We start from the raw sequence: 21,417 nt of genomic DNA on the forward strand, positions 1-21,417 counted from the left end.
CGCCACAAGCTGGACTGGAGTGTGGAACGAGAGATTAGGCAGGAAATAAATGAAATAAACAAAACCAAAAACAAAGAAAAAATAAAATAAAAAAATAAAAAATAAACATAAATTAAATTCTTTTTCCTAACTCAGTTTCTTTAAGAAACTTAATTATATGACAATATATCTGGCCTGCTGTTTTCCCCAAGAGACCCGCCAATGAGATATCATGATGTTTTGCCTTCCGTAATGACTGAAAGAGGCGTTCCCTATTGATAGTGTATCTCCTACACTGAAGGAGAACATGTTCAACCGTTTCTAGTTGGTTACAATATACATTTCCCAGTTGGGTGCTTACCTATTTTATATAATGAAAGGTTGAGACCTGTATGTCCTATTCTCAGACGAGTGATTATATTTTCTTCCCTACGTTTCCAGCCCACCATCCTTCCGGCACCAACCTGTCTCTGTACATTATATAGGTGCCTTCCAGTTTCACTGTTGTCCCAGTGCTCCTGCCAAACTGACTGTGCATAGGTCCTGATAAATGTCTTAGCTTCATCTTTAGTTAAAGGGGTTTTTAGGTCTACATGTTTGATTTTGAGTGTTCCTTTGGCCATAATATCCACCTGCTCATTTCCCTCCACACCAACATGAGCAGGAACCCAAAGGAAGCATGTGGATAAACCTTTTAGCTCCATCCTGTACAATATAAGGAATATGTCATTGAGGATTTTGGATCTAAATGATGATTTGCCAGATTTAATACTCATTAGAGCAGACAAGCTATCAGATGCAATGACAGTATTATTTGTTTCCCTCTCTTCTATCCACTGCAGGGCCAGTACTATTGCAGTCAACTCTGTGGTATACACTGAGACATGATCTGATATTCTTTTCTTGATATATGACTCACTTGCTGGGAAAAAGACTGCTGCACCTGCACGCCCTGTATCAGGATCTTTGGAGCCATCTGTGAATATAAACATGGAGTCTGAAAAATGTAAATCAAAGTAATTCTGTACTATACTGCATGCTGGAAGTTTCTTTGACATATCCTTCAACTCCTGCTGTATGTTTAGATCTACAATTGGTGTTGGGAATAACCAGGGAGGAATGGAAGACTGTGACACTGTAGGGCTGTAGTCTAATTGTCGTAATCCTATGACTTCTGCCTTTGCATCACCAATCCACCCAAAACTTGTGAAATTTGTCTCATTGTGTTCCCAGCAATCTATTAAGAGACTCTTGGCAGGATGAGAGTCACTTTGCCCCTGGAGATTAACCCAGTATGCCAACATTAACTTTACTCGCCTGATTCTTAACGGCATTTCTCCCATTTCCACCTGCATTGCTGACACCGGAGATGTTCTGACTGATCCACTGCAAATTCTCAAGGCCTGAGCTTGTAATACATCCAACTTCTTAAGGTTTGATTCTGCTGCTGACATGTACGCTACACATCCATAGTCAAAAACGGATCTCATGAGTGCCCAGTATATATTTTGTAGAGCTGCTCTGCTTGCTCCCCACTCTTGTCCTGACAGACAACGAAGTATATTGATGACCTTTTTACACTTGTTCTTAACTTTATCTAAATGAGTATTCCAGGTGAGCTTCTCATCAAACCAAACCCCAAGAAATTTAATTGTTTTGACTTGCTTAAGTGGTTGTTCATATAACTTCATGGAAATAGGCGTGACTTTATGCCGCCTTGAGAAACAGATCACCTGTGTTTTTGCAACAGATAACTTGAATCCCCATTTATTTGCCCATTTTTCCACAGCAGCTATTGCAGCTTGCATTTTCTTACTGACGTGCAACACATTGCGGCCTCTTACCCACAGAGCCCCGTCGTCTGCGTACAAAGATTTCCCTACGCTTTGTTCAACCTGAGAGAAGATGTCATTTATCATTATGTTGAATAGCAATGGGCTGCACACACTACCTTGCGGAGTTCCATTTTCCACCTTATATACACTGGAGTATTCTGTGCCAACTCTTACTTGTATTTCCCTGTCAAATAGAAAGTTCATAACCCAATTATATGTTCTACCACCAATACCCAATGACTTCAACTTAATAAGTAACCCTTCTTTCCAGAGCATATCATATGCTTTTTCAACGTCAAAAAATACAGCTATCAGTATTTCTTTGTTGGTCTGTGCTTTCCTGATGTCTGATTCTAGGCACAGTACTGAATCCATTGTATTCCGACCTCTACGGAACCCACTCTGGTACGGGTACAGAAGAGCTTTACTCTCTAGGAAGTATGTTAAACGCTCTGTGACCATTCGTTCCATAATTTTGCACAAGTGTGAGGTTAATGCAATAGGTCTATAACTGGAAGGGTCTGACTGATCTTTTCCTGGTTTTGGAATGGGCACTATTATTGCTTGTTTCCAAGCTAAAGGAAGTTGGCCAACATCCCAAACTTTATTAAACAAACCCAACACCGTGTCTAGTGCACTATCTGTCATGTGTGCCAACATTCCATAACATACAGCGTCCTTCCCTGGAGTGGTCTGACGAGCACTCGTAATTGCTCTTCTTAGCTCAAACATATTAAACGGTAGATCTAACGGATCTCCTGACACCTCCCTTTTCTCTGTTATTTTGGGATTCTTCATTAAGATTTCCTCTCTACACTGCCTAGCCTCATCTGTGAGATTACACGAACTATGAACCCTTTCAAATGTTTGTGCAAAAAGTTCCGCCTTTTCTAAGTTATTGACAGCCATTTTGTTCCCAGTGTTCAACACTGGTATCTCATAATTTCTTCTAATCCCCCCCATTCTTCTAATCATGCCCCATACATCTGACAGCTGTACTTCCCTTCCAATAGTGCTACAGTACTGCCTCCAAAATGTTCGTTTTTGTGTTCTAATTGTCCTCCTTACTATTGCTTGGGCCCTTTTATACTGGATCAATGCATCCTGAGAATGATGTTTCTTGAGCTCTCTAAATGCTTTATTCCTGGCCTTTATGGCTTTACTACAGTTGTCATTCCACCAGGGCACACTCTTGGTCCGTTTAGTTCCTGTACTCTTAGGGATTGTTTCCTCAGCAGATTGAATAATCTCATTAACTATTGTACTATTGATTATGTTTACATCTGTCTGGTTCTCCTCTTTGAGTTTCTTGAATCTGTTTGTACTGATCTTTTGAAAAACATCCCAGTTAGCATTTCCAAGAGCACCATCTACTGACAAGCAAGTGTATTACCTTTATGTAAACACTACAGGTGCTGGTCATATAATTAGAATATCGTCAAAAAGTTGATTTATTTCAGTAATTCGATTCAAAAAGTGAAACTTGGATATTAAAATCATTCATTACACACAGACTGATATATTTCAAATGTTTATTTCGTTTAATTGTGATGATTTAAATAATAACTTGATTTAAATGATGATGAAAATCACAAATTCAGTATCTCCGAAAATTAGAATATTACTTAAGACCAATACAAAAAAAGGATTTTTAGAAATGTTGGCCAACTGAAAAGTATGAACATGAAAAGTATGAGCATGTACAGCACTCAATACTTAGTTGGGGCTCCTTTTGCCTGAATTACTGCAGCAATGCGGCGTGGCATGGAGTCCATCAGTCTGTGGCACTGCTCAGGTGTTATGAGAGCCCAGGTTGCTCTGATAGTGGCCTTCAGCTCTTCTGCATTGTTGGGTCTGGCGTATCGCATCTTCCTCTTCACAATACCCCATAGATTTTCTATAGGGTTAAGGTCAGGCCAGTTTGCTGGCCAATTAAGAACAGGGATACCATGGTCCTTAAACCAGGTACTGGTAGCTTTGGCACTGTGTGCAGGTGCCAAATCTGCATCTCCATAAAGTTGGTCAGCAGCAGGAAGCATGAAGTGCTCTAAAACTTCCTGGTAGACGGCTGCGTTGACCTTGGACCTCAGAAAACACAGTGGACCAACACCAGCAGATGACATGGCACCCCAAACCATCACTTACTGTGGAAACTTTACACTGGACTTCAAGCAACGTGGATTCTGTGCCTCTCCTCTCTTGATTTCCAAAGGAAATGCAAAATTTACTTTCATCAGAGAACATAACTTTGGACCACTCAGCAGCAGTCCAGTCCTTTTTGACTTTAGCCCAGGTGAGACGCTTCTGACGCTGTGTCTTGTTCAAGAGTGGCTTGACACAAGGAATGCCACAGCTGAAACCCATGTCTTGCATATGTCTGTGTGTCAAGTTCTGTGTGTTTTAATTGATTACAGCTCAGCCCAAACTTGAAAACTGCTTTTTCTCTCTGAAGAACGCAAAGGACAACTCAATCTTTTCACTTCTTGATTCTTTATTTTCTTTGAGATGGTTTGATAGACCAGTGGTGGAATAATATGGTATAGTTTCTTGAATGTGACTTGATAGATCAGTGTGGGGCAGTAGGTATAGGTTGATAACCTTTCAAATACACAAACCAAACCATGAATCAGTCACACATAAATCACAATACCACTTTCTCGCAGAAATAATAAATAAATGCTATTGAATCTTCAAACCAAACTAAACACGATCCTTAAGTCTAACCTAGGATTTTAACAAGAAAATACCAATCCCGTAATTAAACTCATGCACATGTTACTTCTGTCAAGTTCAACATTCACATAACAAATCCCCATTACTTATTTTAAATTGCAAATTACAATCCAAGCAGAACCTGAACATTTAAACTCAATATATTCAAACACAGTCAATCATAAATTGTCCTACCAGTTGCGTCTTTGAGTGATCAGGAGCTGTAATCATAGTGTCCTTTTCCAGGAATAAATGAGAGAACCAACCGAACTCTCTACAAACATTTCAATGCCATGCTCTCTCTGTGGGTGCGCAGGCAAATATAGTCCCAAAGCTACTTCCCCAGTACTTCCTGCAGTTTGGGAGTGCCCTGAGAGCCCTGGGTGAATCTAGGCTTGGATTGCTCAGTATAACTAAAGCAAAGTAACCATAAATTGACACAACACTGTGCGTGGTGGTTCTTGAAGCACTGACTCCAGCTGCAGTCCACTCTTTGTGAATCTCCTCCACATTTTTGAATGGGTTTTGTTTCACAATCCTCTCCAGGGTGCGGTTATCCCTATTGCTTGTACACTTTTTTCTACCACATCTTTTCCTTCCCTTGGCCTCTCTATTAATGTGCTTGGACACAGAACTCTGTGAACAGCCAGCCTCTTTAGCAATGACCTTTTGTGTCTTGCCCTCCTTGTGCAAGGTGTCAATGGTCGTCTTTTGGACAGCTGTCAAATCAGCAGTCTTCTCCATGATTGTGTAGCCTACAGAACTAGACTGAGAGACCATTTAAAGGCCTTTGCAGGCCTTTTGAGTTAATTAGCTGATTACAGTGTGGCACCAGGTGTCTTCAATATTGAACCTTTTCACAATATTCAAATTTTCTGAGATACTGATTTTGGGGTTTTCATTAGTTGTCAGTAATAATCATCAAAATTAAAAGGAATGAACACTTGAAATATATCAGTCTGTGTGGAATGAATGTATACATTATAGAAGTTTCACTTTTTTGAATTGAATTACTGAAATAAATGAACTTTTTGATGATATTCTAATTATATGACCAGCACCTGTAGTATTAGAGTGTCAATTATTAACAACAGTGGTGGTGGTGTGTGTGTGTGTGTGTTGGGGGGGGGCTTATGTTTACATAAAACTAAACATGTAGCAAACTACTACACCATGTTGTTGCTGTAGTTGGCAGGAGGCTCGGAGCGCACATGTTCAGAATCCAACCAGATTCCTTCACAAAGGAAGCAGAATAGTGGCTGCTCCGAGCAAGAGAGAAAAAAGGCTGGGGGGTTATTTCTATGTGAGGTTACAGCCTTTTGACTAATAGGCAGTAAAAAGTGATTTATTAACAAGAGATTTCATTGAAAAACTACATATACTACATATAGCCCTTTTAAATGTTGCTGAAATCACAATTTGGAACATGAAGCTGGAGACTTCTCGTCAAACTGTAGAATGTTGAGGGAAATTCAGCTTGTACACAATGCACCAACTAAATCAAAAGAAAATCCATGATAAACATTAGGTTTTGTACAGCAGGGCTGCCTACCGAAACAACCACTGTGGATTTAAAGTTTATTTATGCTGTGCTTATTACCAAAATGAATAATATCAAAATAAATCAAAACTTACATTTAGGACAGTATAACAGTCACTCATTCTGGTAAAGAATCTAGAAATGTGAAGAGTGAAGCCACTGCCGAAGTGCCTTAAACCTGCATTCTTTAAACAGCCAGCAGAAGGCGACAAAATGACGCTACTTCTCCCTTGATTTATTACCTCAGTAAACACTTTCCTAATGACTTTATGTTTCAAGTCTTCAGTACAGCATGATGTTAAATTTGTAAATTAAACTACTACTTTGTGATTGACAAGTCACTAGCACAGCGACCTGTCAATCAGGATAGAGGTGAATCGTATGCACTGCGCTGTGTAACTTGACCAAGCCGTGAACATATTTTTGAGTTATGTCTTTAAACGTTGACCCTTTCGCAGTTTGTTTTCTAATAGTAAAAGTTAACTGGAACATTTTGGTTGCCTAAAAATGTCTTGTTCAGCGATCAGTTTTACTAAAAGGCACTTTAAGGACTCAGTTGTTCATTTTTTCTGGTAAGTAACATTAAATTTAGTTTTGAGCCTGTTTTTCACCAGCCAATTTTAGCATCCTAATTAATATCACAGTTATTATGAATTACGGATGCACCTTGCAAGCTAGCTAGCTTCAACCTCTCCTCAAAATATGTCACTTCTGGTTCCAAAAAAACAAGCGGGCTGCAGCCAAAATGCCAAACTCATGGCTCAGGAACAGTAGTCTACAAAGCAATGGGTGATGTTACTGTGGCTATGTCCTCTTCTTTTCTACAATGTAGGATACTGATTTTGGACTGGGTGAAAAAATCAATGAAAAGAAAAGTTTCCAAAAACATCATGTTGAAAGATATTTGTAGTTTTTAATATATGTCATACAAAATGGTATGATATCATGTATATGACAGTTGATTCAGGAAAGTTACTGCTTTTCTCTTTAGGTTTTATTTTTCTGTATTGAACACAATTTTTTATCTTATCCTGGAACAAGTCATTTGGTAAGCTGTTACATCAATTGACTCCAATTACAAACCCAGCCCACATGTTGCCAATCAGCCAATCGCAAAAGATTCATGCTTGGTTTTCTTTTGTAATACAAAATAATTTGATATCATTATGTTAAAGTTGATCACAGGAAATTGCTGCTTTCCCTTTCTGTGGGTTTCTTACAATGTCAATTAAATTTTCCAACTATATATATATATATAGCACCCCAATTGTGTAACAAGCCATTTGGTTCACTGTAACATCAATTAACTCCAACTACACACCAATCCTCTGTTTCTTTATCACCTCAATATGGTCTAGCCAGAATTATTATTAAGCAACACGTTTAAGCTGCGCAATGATAAACTATGCTGGTCTACAAGTAATAGTACTTTATCACAGCAGCTATTTTGACTTGCATAGTGGCAGACCCAGCCTTAAATGCTTCTTTAATAAAATTAGTTAAATTACATTAAACAAGCATTTAAGCGTTCTAGTACCAATATGCACAATGCAAGGGATCTGGAACTGGACAACAATGATATAATTGTGCTGTCCCTACTGTGACATGAAGATGCTGTGAAAAGGTCCATTGCAGTAAATGTGGTCCGATTGCCACAATAGTAATATTGCTTTCTATGTCCAGCAGGTGGCACAATTGATGCAAAGTTAGACTAATTCACAAGGCAGGGAATGTTAACTGAGTTTATACCTCATTTATAATCTATGGTTTCTACATGATGCTCTTAAAGAACAGTATTAAGCAGATCCAGTGAAATTCAGGCAAAGTGACTCAGCATTTAATGGAAGCAAATGATGCCATTCAACTTCATCATTCTCTTCATGCAGATTTCCAATCCTACTGCAGTATTGCGCATAAAAATAATGAAAGTACACCAACACATTGGAAGGTACAAAGATGAGTACAACTTTAAAACTCAAAAAAACAAACAAGTTACAAGTGCCCAAATGATAAAAGTGATGCATGTGAAGCAGAAGAAAAACACTCATAACTGTAAACCATTGTTTTACTCAGTTGTTTTTCATGTTACTGATTAAAAGAAAATTAATGAAACTCAGTCCTAAATTCCCCCAAGGACGAAACTATAAACCAAATATCCTTATATTGAAAGTAAAAATCATATGGGTAAATTAACAACACACACTCATTGGACTGCTCACCGCATTCCTCCATGCAGCTGACTCATAATCCTATTAGTTAGTACATTTCCTGTTTATATTCCTGTCTGCAGCCAAGGTACAACACAGTCACCTTGGTGCCGAGTTTACAATGCTGCCACGGCGACAGGACGTTGCCTCATTTCCAGATGAGGCTGCGTTTACTGCAGTTGTCTCCTCAACACATTTGTATTAAATTTGCCATATTTTTCAGTTGTCATGAAATAAACACACTAGTTAGAGTATTTATTGAACAATGTAACAACTTTGACATTAACTTCATTAATGTCAGCAGAAGCTTCTCTGTTAGGTGTACTGCACTGAGTGGAGCCTCTCCAGTCTAAGTTCTGCTAAAGTGACCTAATCGAACAGATTTTAGTGATTCTTCAATCCAGCTGGTTTGTGTTTAGCAGACTTATCACCTTCAGTTAGTTAAAGCAGCACAAAATTGACAGTATGACATCATGTTGCAACTTGTTGAAACTAATTTGTTAAAGTCATTGGATCTGTCACATCCCAATAATTGGAACATGCTGTGGAACATTTTGGTGTAACGTTGCGGCACAATTTGGCTCTGATGCCAAGTCATTCATTGGGTTTTTTATTTTTTTCCATCTGTTATACACTCTCTTTCCTGAAGAGGGCGCACATTCCCTTCATAACAATTAATTGAACTCAGGAAAAACTAGGGGAACACGCTACTTCCTGTCATATGAATGCCTGACTCATTTCTCTGTTTCTCTGTGTGGTCAGTGAAAGTGAGTCACTCATGCTGGGAATCACTCCAAAAGGATTGGTTGGTGTGTGTGTGTGTGTGTGTGTGTGTGTGTGTGTGTGTGTGTGTGTGTGTGCTTTTTTGCATGCAATTTAATTTGAAATTTTCATGAAAGTTGTATGAGCTTAGCGCTGAGCGAATGTAAGCAAAGGCTTTCAGTTCAGATTAGGTGGCATTATGAATTTAACAGGACGCGCTGATCCTGACACTGACAGACCATCAGACGGTCAGACAGACAGATTAATCATAACCGCTCCTCCAGACACACATACACACAAATAACAGATGACATGTACACCTGGAGCTACAGTGTAGTTTAATGTGGTGGTACATTGGAATGTGTGGTTATCTGACACAGAGCAGCAGGTTGCATGTGTTTTTGTCCAGCTGCACTGTGCAGTGTCATAGAACATCCTGCTGTCAAGTCACTGTACTTCAAAACAAACACTATACTTCATTTCAAACTTCACTACACTATAGTTTATACAGTAAGATATGATATTTTACTGGTCCATGCATTTCTAATATTTTCCTCAGATAGTCCCTGGAAATAACTACAGTATGTAATTAAGTACTTGATTTTATTTATTGATTTTATAAGCAGTTTCCAGAGGAATTTCCTTAAAGAACTGCTCCATTTGAGCCTGAATAAACATAAATTCACTTCATGTTTACTGAATTGTACGCTTGCCTGTGGAAAAATTTCAATGTTTTGCATGTTCAGTACACCTGAAACTAACAATCAAGCTGGCTAACACTGTCTCCATTTTCCCTACAATTAGTGCCAAATGACATAGTTCTTTCCCGAAACCCTTCCTAAGAACTTACAGTTAAATGTCAGTTCCTGTTGGAAAGTGCCATCTAATTATCGTAAACCATGGGATCTGTAAAATAGAGTGCCAGAAATGGGACTTCTGCAGAATTTTATTGTGCAATTGAAACACAAACACACTGTACAAGCACACACTGTCATGAAAGGAATAAGTATTAAGTATATAAGCTTTCTTGCATAAAAGAAATGTAGTAGATGAGAAGATTGATACCGTTCTCACATTTGTATGCTAACTATGTAGATATAGCTAGAGCCAGTTCGCTTACCTTAGCATAGACTAGAAACAGGGAAACTTGCCTCTGTCAAAAGGTAACCAGTTCCTCTGAAGTAGTGTTTCTCAACGGGCCCAGGGGGCGTTCCGAGGATGATAGGGGGCGCTGGAAGCAATATTTTGGAAAGGGGGGTGCTGAGCTGCTTTTGGGGGGCAACTCCTAATAAGCTTTTTCAACGGCGCTGGTTTATTTTTATTTAATTTACACAGTGCTGTGGGTACGAGTCACTCTAGCGTGATTGACAGGTCGCCCTGGTAACAACTTGTCAATCATAAATAATCCCGCCCTGAAGCATACTCTGCTTTATAATCTATTTTCCTCTAAATGGGACCATAATTTACTAAATGAACATCATGCTGTATTGAAGAAGATGTGAAACTAGCGACTGAGACCATAAACTCATTAGGAAAGTGTTTACTGAGGTAATAAATCAGGTGAGAATTATTTCTAATGGAACCGGACTTCTTTTTGCAACCAGAAGAGTCGCCCCCTGCTGGCCTTTGATAGAATGCAGGTTTAAGGGACGCATTGGCCTCGCGTCGCAGATCGGAAGCTTCCCGCTTGGTTCCATTTGACATGGGAAGTCAGAATTTCCAAGTTCAAACGCCCCCTTAAGACGGACTTCCAACTTGGAACGTTGGGGGAACCGCACTACCCCGACTTTCCAAGACATCCTTACATCCAAGATGGCTGCTCTGAGCGTCAACAGTTAGTGAAAGCTATAGTTTACACTGTGTATTAGCACTTCTTGTGTCTCATATAAATTTCTGTACACAAAGTGCTCTCCAACTGCTGTCTGTGGAGGTGTTGCTGTAGTGTTTAGTATGAGTGAATACCGCACATTCCTTTTTTTTATCAACTGGCGTAACAATGGCTAACCTGGCTAGTTGTGAACAATGGCTGGCCGAGCAAGGTTTTCCAACTTGTTAACTGGAACGCCGTCAACTTGGGTGTCACGTCATTCCCAGCTCCGACCTCCAACTTCCAAGGTAAATGGACCGCAGCATCACTGATTATCATAACCACAAAATGTGTTTTTTTTTCACTATGTAGGCCTACAGTGTCTTCACATATTAAATAAATGAGATATAATTTGTTAGCTTTAGAGGTGCTTTTAGGAGGATTTTGTTAACTTTTGACAAAGCCAGGCTAGCTGTTTCTGTCTATTTGCTGTCATATCTATTTAACGTTACCGCACAGATATGAGATGACATTCTTCTCACATAACTCTTGGCAAGAAATCAAATAATCATATACAGCATCCGTCATCCAAACTCTCATGTAGGCTATTCCTCACGCATAGGCCTACCAACCTAAAATAACCCCACACAGCAGACTGACTACCATTTTCCGCATAATAAAGAGAATAATCGCTGGTTTAAAGTAAATGGGAGCTTCCAGAAACTGGTTTGTCTTCAGCACTACCACCTACAGACAAACAGTTAAATAATGTAGTTTACACAAAGTAATGCAATGCAAAAAAGACTAGAAGACAGAGGCCATGTTGATCATTATTAGGATTGGGTATCGTTTAAAATTTTACGATATCAGTACCAAAACCAGTACCCTTAAAATTATACCGATACCAACTGAGTACTTCATTCAATACCTTGCATAAAATGCCACCTGTTGAAGACACAGTAGTTGATTGGTAGCCAATTATTATTTTTATTGTTGTTATGGACAAGCAAGGTTATCTATTTTTTTTTTCTTGTTTCAAATAACTTTTACATAAATGTATTGGGAAATTGTATCAAATCGCTCCTCATCTTGATTAGTTCAGCCTCACAGGTAGTATCAGGCTATACAGGGAAAGACTACAGCTTGGGAGTTTTTTATATTTGAATGAGAGAGAAGGAAATAGTTTATTGACCAAATTTTTGATACGTGTGTTGAAAGTAAACAACAGAAATTTTTTTTGTTAACTTTTGATCAATAAACTGAATTGAAAGATGTCCCCGAGTGATTTTTCCTTTATTGGTGACGACAGTCACAAGTATAAAACAAGAAAGGAGTCTATTTAAACAAGTTACTCAACGACACTAAAGACACAAACAGAGGAAAAGAAAGGCTGCATGTCCATCCGATCAAACCAACTACACCTGAAGCAGCCGCAGCTGCAGCCGGAGGCTCCGTGTGGCCAAAAGCCTGTAGCCTAATTGAAGATGGAACGCAGCAATTGATCAGTGACAAGTGATGTGAATAGCAAATAGAAGTGTATAGAGAAGTGTTAAATGATACCAGGAGATGAAGCCAACGGAAAGCCAAGCTTGTGGTGATAAACTTGCAACAGTAACGGACATGCCTGAGACCACAGCCGAAGGTGCTCTTCTCTTTCTTTGCTTGTGTGTTTGGCTGCATACAAATAGTAATTTTTTGCCGCAATCTGGTTACAAAAAGTAGGCCTAGGTATCGATTGAAACGCTGGTTTGACTAGACATTTTGATTCTACTCGATACTGGGCTGTTTCGGCCGATCTCATGAAGGTATCTAGTAACGATAATCATTCCTAATCATTATGAGGGAAGATTTTGTTTGAAATTGAAATCATTAATGATTCACTAACACTACCACACTGACATTTTCACAGAGTCTAATGTTCTTTTTTTTCTTAGTCTAATGTCAGTTAAGCCTCTTTCATGGCTAGATACACAGATGTTATCAGTGTTTGCCTTACAAATGATTATGTAAAATTACCCTCACACTGTCTTAGATCTGTCATATCATGCAATCATCAGTGCATTTTTAGGTGTCATTTGACATGAAGAATACACTCAACCTGCCTTGTCTACTTAATTTCCCAGGATGCATCTCTACAACTAACAGAAAACAGGCGTTTACTTGCTGCCTTCAGTCAAAATGAATGGATGGACAAAAATATAACTTGCTTAGTAATGACAGCTACGTCCCTTTTTTAAAATTCAACCTTGTTGTTGCTGCTGCTAAAATTACCTTAAAGGTATGCTCTTTTTACATGTCACTTATTTACTTAATGGGGTAAAGTATGAGAAAAACCACTGAACAATTTTTGCATCCCATTTGTTGAATGTGGACTGGCAACCTGTCCAGGGTGTACCCCGCCTTTCGCCCGATGTCAGCTGGGATTGGCTGCAGCCCCTGTACGCAGGATAAGCGGTTGACGATGGCTGGATTTGTTGAATGTTTGGATCTGTCCCTTCCTGTACACAATCCTGCATAGCTGCTGTGTCTTCACTGATCTGTTGGGATGCTGTACCTGCAAATTTGAGTTGCGTTCATCTTATGTAACCACATGCAGGCATCCAGAGAGCGCTCTGGGTTCATTGAGACAAACTTGCAACTTGTACCAGAGTTTCTGTCTGATCAGGGTGAAAAAGTCATCAAGGAACAATTGTCAGATCACACAATATTTGGATACTCAATAGATTGCAAGTCTGAAGTTGTAATTTCTTTCAAACCATGATCAAAACAGCTTCTTATCTAAGTACTCCTGCTTAATATGAATAGAAAGACACTACTGCACTTGGACTCCATCCTCAATAGCAATCATTTGTTTTAGAAAAAGGATTTTTTACATGGATGTTCAAGTGAGTATCATCATATCTTTGAGATGTATTATTCTGCAACCTGGACACAAACAGCTTGAGGCAAAATTAAGAATTTAAACATCTGGGCTTTTGAAATTGAAACTGTGCTGGTGATGGGTTGGCTGAGACACATTTAAAGTCTTTGCTATGAATGCTGTGACAGCTTTAAAAAAGTGACTGCAGCATAAAGAATTAAAGCTTAACGTCATATGAATGCGTTGACCTGCACTGTATATTGTACTCAATGTCTCATATAGAGATCGTTGTTGCATTAGTGGGCCGTGCATCCTGAGAGTTAAGAGGATATACAGCAGTTAAGAACAGATACTCTCATACAGTGCTTTGATGGATTAAGGAGCGGTTTGTGGCAGAGTCAAAGACCTGCCACAAAGACAAACCTGATGATACCTTGCAGGTTGAGTGGTCTAGTTGAAGTTTTTTTCTTTGATGTGAAAATCTGCCATTAGTTTGGTATTTGTGTCCACATTGGCTCAAACTACTAGTATGTTCTTAATAAAAGGCATGATCACCAAATTAACTAGTTAATTATCTGAATACAGGATAAATCACTGTTGTCTGCATCAGTTTGTATGTAAAAAGTGCTTTTAAGACATGCCGACAGAAAGCAGGTATAGAAATGATCCTGGATAAGACCATTAGAGCTGCTCTACAGCTGAGAGAACAGAGGATCAAAGAGGTTAAAAGTTTCCCAGAAAGATCCACCTGCGGTGACACAGAAGGAGTCTCTCATCAACCTGCAGCTTAATGAATTCCCACACAGCACTGCAGCTACAGTTAGCTTTAGCTTTAGTTTATTTGTACATGTATAACAAATAAGAAAAAAACAGAAAAGATTAATCTATCATCACAATGAAAGCATAGAAAATAGTTCTGAAAGGCTCTGTATGCCCAAAAATGGGTAAAAAATTAACCTTAGATAACTAGAGAATTCTTCAACATGGAGGACTGGACTGAATAAAGGTCATCCTGAATGTAAGTTGAGCTTACATTTGCAGAAGTGACCTGTTGCATCACTTGGGACTTGGCTATGCAACTAGAGACATTCAGTTCTGTCATCATGTTGCAAAAGAAACAGTACAATCACAATTATTACTTTTTTCAGCATCAGAGGAGTCTGTGTAGAGCTTCACTTTGATTTTTTCCACGCAGTTTCAGATGAAGTACTTCCTCAAAAGGAATAATGCATTGTAGTTCAGGACAATGCAACTCTTTTGTAATGAATCAGATTGATTTGGGGATTTGTACCTCTGACGCAGGCAGAGACAATAAACTGAAGGTCAAGTTAGGTTTCAAGTATTGTGGTGTCAGACTTGAGAAATTAAATTTTACAAAAATGCAGCTTAATCTCAGAGATCTTTCCCTTCTTATGTAATTTAATTTAATTACCAAATGTTTGACTCATCTTGAACCCTTGTGCACAGTCGTTTACAGTAGTGATACCCAACCAGAGTTACTGATTCTTCTGCACATGGAAAAAATGTGGAGTAGCTCAACTAATTTGAAAAACTTGCAGTTGAGAGTGTTTGATATCTAGTTAGCAAGAAAGCAGAGAAGTCTAAATAATTAGCAAAAAGTCATTTATAAACAGTCAAAATAGTTTACTATAAGTAATGGACAAATATATAGCCTAAGGTAATTTATAAACAGTTAAATTAGTGAGCTAAAAGTAACTGATAAATGGGTTGTTAGCTAAAAGTAATTTATAGACAATCAAAATACGTTTTCTAAAAGTAATGGTTGAAAATTCTTCCACCTCAGCATTCCATTCAGAGTTTTATCAGCATGGTAACTTTGACTATTCATGTGTATGACTACATTAATATAACAATATTCACTTGTACATAAGTGATTCATTACATCCAGTGTAAAGTCAGTTAATATGAGCACACTGGAACATGAGGGGAGTGTCGATGAAGCGGTTCTTGAGTTTGTCAAGTAGGGCCGTGGGACAGGGTGCAGGCAAAAAAAGTTGGGAACCACTGATCTACATTGCTATTCAAATTCTTGTATGTAAGTTTAGCAAGTGATATTTCAAAATCCAGTTACAACACTCTTAGAATAAGGAAGTTGATTACTGTCATTTACCACTTCTGCAGTGTCTCAAGGCAGGAAGCCTTAGAGGTATGTATGAAGAACAGATGACCTTGACGGTCAATTCTCTAAAATGAAATTATTGAGGCTTATTGAAAGTTTTATGTAATGAAATGTATTTAATACTCACCATGAAAGGAAGAGCGGAAAAGTTTGGAAGTTGTGAGGTAATGGAGTGTTTTACGGCAAGGAGTTCAATTTAATTATGTTCATTTGGTAAAAAACGCTTTTTAAAAAAAGGTATTTTAAGTATTTTGATTTAAGTGTCCTAATTTAAATAATTTTACCTTTCAGAATTTAAATTTTTCAAGCGGTAGTAATAAAAATGTGTATCATGGTGCTGACACTCATCTGAAATTAATTTAACATTGTCATCTCCAACTGCTGCATAAATTGTGTTTTGAATTTGTTACCTCTTATACAATGGATTTCACTTCAATTTTTTTTCGTTTGTGCAAATATTCCTCAGAGTTGAACCTGCGTGTCATGTTATCTATGGACGTGGCCTCCTCCTGCACTTTGCTGCTGGAGTACAACACACGCACACAGATACAAACACAATAGCCGGAGGCCATTCAGAATCAATGAACTCCTGGTGCACTGAGGAAACATCACCTCATTTGTCTGGTTTACCAACGGAGGCAGATTCAGTTCATTCCAGTGTTTTTCCTCTCACTGAGCACACAGAGAGTCCTGTCCAGACACACTTTGACTCACAGGCTAGACGATCCAATGATACTTATTACGGAGGTGGTACTTTTCCAGTATCTGTCTTTATATAATTTCGTGAGAAGCACTAATGACATATATGGCATCCTTTTAACTAGTAATAGGGATCAAGTGAAATCTTGTGCAGAGGGTGGCATGGAGGAAGTTATGGTCACCAAAATATAAAAAACACAGTCAGATATTCAGTGGCTGTGGTATGTTTACAATTTAACCACCAATTGTACTTTTACTTGTACAAATGTTCCCTGTGGCAGAAATAATCTCGCTGCTTGAGTTACACCTCTCCGCAAGTGTTTCTCGTTCAATATCAGCTCATAGATTTGCTTGATTGCTGGAGGGTAACCTGTATATCCTGTCCTAAGATTAAAACAGAGCAAAGATTAATGCTAAACTGTGTGTGCTAAACTGTTCACTGCTGAATAGTCACATCTTGATGCCCTATAACAGCTGGTAACTGTTTCCAGATGCTACCACAGAAACAAGAAGCATTTATAACTCATCAAAGTAAAAGTCCTGTTCCTGTTCCTTTGTGTCATGCTTCTGCAGAACTCATCTCAAAATACTTTCACCATGGTAACTAAACAGTATAGTTTATAATAGACTTTAAGCACTCAGGTTGATGTTAAGTTAAAAGGAAACAAGGAGCACATGAAAGCATGCTCATTTTACATCTTATCAGCATTTTTGTCATTAACAGTTGGTCACATGATTATTTGTAAGGTGAAAGCACAGAGAATAATCACCTGCCTCTGCAGTTATTGCTTATGGGGCGTTTTGATGTCTTTCAGCTGATTGTTTTGGCTTTGCAGCCTGTTTTGGTTCAGTCTCATCGCTCTTATCAATTTTTCAAGTCACGGCAGGCTGTTGTTCTCAGTGAAAGATCTGTGATTAACATATCTGCCAAGCATCAAACAACACACTGACGAAGTTAGCGACTAACTGGTGAACATAATGTTCAGCATTTAGCAGCTGAAGGGTCAGATATTTCCCTAAGGAGCTGGTTAAAACACAATCTCGGAACCCATGATTTAGCCTGTGGAGGCAACAGCCAATGTTTCAGGGCTATCATATTATAACAGATATCCAGGCCAAGACTTCCTTTTAAAAAGCTAATAAAAAGCAAATCTCTTGGGTTCTGACATTGTCATTTCAGCCAATGCGTTTCACCTCTTCTGCTCTGCCCAAGGATTGTTTACCTGCAACCAAAAACCACTATATACATAGACATTAGTTAAGACTTAAACAGAACCTAAAGGAGAGGGCACTTTAGACATTAGTCAGGTGGAAACGCAGACTCAAATTAATCCTAGTGTTTCTCCATGTCTGCAGGATGTGTACATTGGCAACTATTTGCTAATGCGTTCACCATAACAAACGTGCAAGGCGAGATGTTGTGTTTACAGCTTGTTCGGCTGCTCCCAAGTGACCAAATTAATCAATTAGTACTGCATTAAAGTTTGGTAGAGGTTGCATGCTGCAAAGAATCAAAAAGGTTACCTGGACATAATTATAGTAACAAAGGAGACTTTGGGACCTGTAAGACAGACTTCGAAACTGACCGAATAATTAAATATATCTGTGGGTGTATTCTAGGAGCAAATTATTTCTCCCATTTCATTTTTTTTATCTTTAAGTACACTAGTTACTAACTTTCACTGTAGTACATAATTCTATTGTCAGCTCTCTCCCATGGAAAAAGGCTGCTAAGAAATGTCCCTGGATGACATTATGCACTATTTTAAAGGAGAATGTATTGGCTCTGTGTAGAGCTGAAGTGTATATTCGTGTCATTTTAGGATTTTACATCCATCATCAATAATACCAATTTGTCAGTAAATACGTGAGGACGAAACATAATTTGCTTTGGAAAGACAAAGTCGCTACAATTGTCTGTAGAGGGAATTAAGTCATCAACAGTCTAAATGTTTGCACTTTGGCATAAACGACTGCACCCAATGTGGTTTAAATCAACCAAATAGATTATTACTGCCTTGGAGAAATTTGTGTGTACATAATTACCATGCATTTTGAAACCCTGCATGTTTTCATCATCTTCTCTCACTGTTCTGACTTCAGGGAGGAGGAAATAGATGTATCAACATATTGTCTAACAGTTTCCAACATTTAATTGCCACTGCGGCTTTTAGTTCCCTCCCAGCCAGAGGTATTACCCCGCCTCTGAGTTTTTTTTGTCTCCCTGTCATGCTGAGACTACGTGAGCCTCCACACATCACTCTCTTCATTATTCATGTAGAGGCGGAGGGGGGGGGGAGAAAGATGAAGAGAGGGGTAGAAGGAGGGGCAATGAGTTCAGGTGGACGTGACTTTGCTCACACCCCATTTTCTTCTTCTGTCTGGACATTTCTACTTCTTCTTCTGAATTCACCCCATCTTTTCTTTCCTCCTGTTTTTCTCTCCTCGTCCTACCTCCTATTCACTCCTCTTTTCTTTCCCTTCGTTTTCATGCATTGCTATCTAACTTTTCCCATCTTCCTGTCTTTACTTTTTCTGATCTGTCCTTGTGTTCTGTTTACCTCTCTATCCTTTTTGCCCTCTCCCGTCCTTCCCCATCTTCCCTCCTGTCTCACCTTATCCTCTCCTCTCTCTCTCCTAATGCTGGCGTGTCTGCAGCCTGGGACTATCCTGTTAGTCTGCTATCTCTAACCCAATAACTCGGCGAAGGATTAGAAAGAGTCAGCACACTGATATAACAGGAAGTAAGCCACTGTTGTCCAATATCGTCAAGAGCACTGCCACCTTGGCAACTTTTCTTCTTTGGAGATTTGGCTCTTTTTCAATCCAGTGGTTAATCTGGTGTCTATTTGAGCCCAAAGGGAGTGATGTTAATGCCTCGACTGCCAAGGTGGCTGGCACCTAAATCTGACCTATCTGCTTGTCTAATTTAGATGAGATCGCAGCAGACCTACTCAGAAGCAGGTTCTCACACAATGTGAAGATATCTGTTGCAGTGTGAATGCGTTCTTCTTTCCACTACTGAATGCCAGTATCAGCAGCAGTCTCTGCAATCTTTATTTACTAAAATTGTAATTTCACGATTTCATTTATTGCTTCCAGTTACAAGTAATAACCAATCTAGTTACTTTTAATTCAAGTTCTAATACCCGTTCACTTCCCATTGCACCCAGTCCTCTATTGTTAAATTATTATTTTAAATTCCCCTTGGGTGTCTTGGGGCTCCCTGCAGTGTAAAGCACATTCCATGTAACCACAACATCCTGATTTCAAATCCAGACAGGGACCTTTGTAACAGCTCATCCCTCTCTCTCTCAATATGCTTTCTGTTGTTGATCTCCACTGTATGCTGTCCAATAACGGCAGTAATGCCAACAACAAACACAGCTCTCCTACAGAGGTGCCACCTTTAAACGTGTATCTCTGTACAGAAAAAGGCATCCCAGTGGTCTTCTCCTACACTTCCTTGTGCACGACCCTAGTGATGTTCTTAGGAAATATGTCTTTCAGAGTGTTAGGTCTGCATCAGCTCTGCCTCACTTCTCATTCTTTTAATCTCCATCACTATATCATATCTTCAAAATACCATGGTTTTGAACAGGTGTTGTCTACTGCTTTTTTGCTTCTAAATGTTGTTGTGACTTCCTGTTTGTAGCTGCTTGCCTCATTGACAGCACACATCATAGCCACATAAGTTGTTTATGCCTTTAAAGGTCTCAGCATTCCCTTAGGCTTTAACACACAGACTGCCCATGTGGAACAAATCTTATTGGTATTATGGTAAAACTTAAAATAACTGTATTTGTTTAGTGCAAGTGATATTTTCATGGTATTGTTACAAAATAAAGTGAAGTGTGGATTTTTTTATTGAGATCATATGAGCTTGAGTAGAGGATGTAAGAGGTACAGTAAGAATGGATGTGTTGATTCTGTGGGTGATGAGAGGTACTTTTTGTTTAAGTAACACAAAAAAAGAAACTGAAAACTGGTCACATGATCCAGTCAAAACAAAACCCTCCACTTTAACAGTTCTCTCTAATGTCCAAAATTGAAAGCCATCTTGAAGTTTATTCGCATATACATATACTGTTGCATATTTCCACATTGTATTTCTACCGTTATTTAGCACACTTTAATGTAATACGATATAAGAACAGTAATCATATTTGCAAACACTGGAGTTGTTGGTTTTATTTACAGTAATAGTTTTGAACAACCTACCGCATATTCATAATCAAACTGTAGTTTTACTTTTTCTATGCCCCGCTATTTGTTACCATGTAACTTTGTATCAGTAATAATTATAAAGCGTTGTGTGTTATGTGAAATTCATAATCTACCAATGCAATGTGACAAACAAAATGTTTGGGTGACTCAGTATAGTAAGACAGTTTTTTGTGACAATGATGGAAATGTGCATAGGATCACGTAAAAGGGCTTTTATTTCAGCGCCAGCGTAATCAGGGATAACCCATGGTCTATTTAATCTGCTCTGCTCCATTCAAGGCCAGCTGAATGACTTATCCTCTCCATTCAGGGCAAAATCTCCCCATCAATGGCCTCTGCACAAAGAGAGAGGGATGAGTTTTCTCTCCACTGTGCGAATAAAGGAGGTAATGCATTCTTTACAAAACAGAAATAAAAAAGCACAAGGTCAACTTAAGCATATATGTATAGTATTTTGTATGCTACATATTCATACACATAATAGAAGTTCACGGCTTAGGGACTAGACAGGGAGGTATGTCTTTTGTTCTTTTGACAATCAGACAAAAACAAAAAAAGGTCCAATGATACTTTTTCAGCTATAATTTCAATCTCAAAATATATTTTTTTGAAAATATGAACATGAAAATTATCCTACAACCACAACTGC

This window comes from Micropterus salmoides, unplaced genomic scaffold, assembly GCF_014851395.1.
Source record: "Micropterus salmoides isolate LMB-PRFRI ecotype aquatic unplaced genomic scaffold, ASM1485139v1 Ms_hic_scaffold_23, whole genome shotgun sequence".
Lineage (NCBI taxonomy): Eukaryota > Metazoa > Chordata > Actinopteri > Centrarchiformes > Centrarchidae > Micropterus > Micropterus salmoides.